General features: G+C 39.4%; 1 long non-coding RNA gene across 1 annotated transcript in view; it reads left to right on the plus strand.

Annotated features, from left to right (window-relative positions):
• LOC114901266 overlaps positions 1-1,073 on the plus strand; it is a 73,321-nt gene that overhangs the window by 68,954 nt on the left and 3,294 nt on the right. The gene's annotated exons all lie outside the window — the stretch shown is intronic.

Consider the following 1,073-nt stretch of genomic DNA (forward strand, 5'->3'; position numbering starts at 1 on the left):
CCCCCCCCCATGTGTCCTTAAGAGAGGTAATGAGGGTTAAAACGAGGTTGTAAGAGGGGCCCTAATCCAATAGGACTGGTGTCCTTATGAGAAAGAGACACCAGAGATCTTTCTCTTTCTGAGTAAACAACAGGAAGGTGGCTGTCTACAAGGTAGGAACATAGGTCTCACCAGAAACCAACAAACACTGATGGTACCTTGATCTTGGACTCTACCCTCCAAAACTGAGAAAATCCATTTCTGTTGTTTAAGATACCCACCCTGTGTGTTTTTTCTGTTTGTTTTTGTTTTTTTATGGCAGCCAGAGCAGACTAATACAGACCTAGAAGTAAAGTCTTCTTGTCTTCAAGTTCCATACTGCCCCTTTGTCTTTTTCCAGGGATACTGTTATTCTAAGTCTGAGGCATCAGAAGCCAGGAAGCATTCATTAAGATATCACTCCTCTCGGGCTTCCCTGGTGGCGCAGTGGTTGAGAGTCCACCTGCCGATGCAGGGGACAGGGGAAATAAGATTTCTATTCAAATACTTTTGTTTTACGACTGAAATTTATAAATGTACAGTGCCATCTCTTCAAGTTTCATGTCCATGAATGGCCTCTGGATATTTCCAGTTAAGTGTCTCAATAGCAATGTATTTCATTTGTGTAACTCAGCAGTTGACAAAGCACCTTCATATATATAGGTATGTACTTGTTTTCCCCCACATCAGTACTCTGTAAGGCATGTGGTATTAATTTCGTTTTATGTTTAGGATGCTTACTCTCAAAGTGGTGAATTTTACAAGTCATAAAATAAGTCCAATAAGCAAAAAATCATTCAGATGTCAAGCCTAGAGATATTTAGACAGGTCTAAAACTTCTCCAAGCAAGTCTAAAACTGGTCAAAAAGACTTAAATAAAACTTCGTGCTACCAACATTAGTTGCAAATGGTCTCCCCTTCTCAAATTTCTTCGTTGTTATCAGTGCTATCATTTTCTTCATCAGCCTGTCATCAAGCCCAATACCGGAAACTCAATAAGTGTTTGTTGAAAGTATAGTGAAATGACTAAACAAATGGTTCTTAAAGTTGGTTTT

Source organism: Monodon monoceros, unplaced genomic scaffold (genome assembly GCF_005190385.1).
Source record: "Monodon monoceros isolate NGI ecotype Baffin Bay Population unplaced genomic scaffold, NGI_Narwhal_1 Super_Scaffold_2, whole genome shotgun sequence".
NCBI classification, from domain to species: Eukaryota; Metazoa; Chordata; class Mammalia; order Artiodactyla; family Monodontidae; genus Monodon; species Monodon monoceros.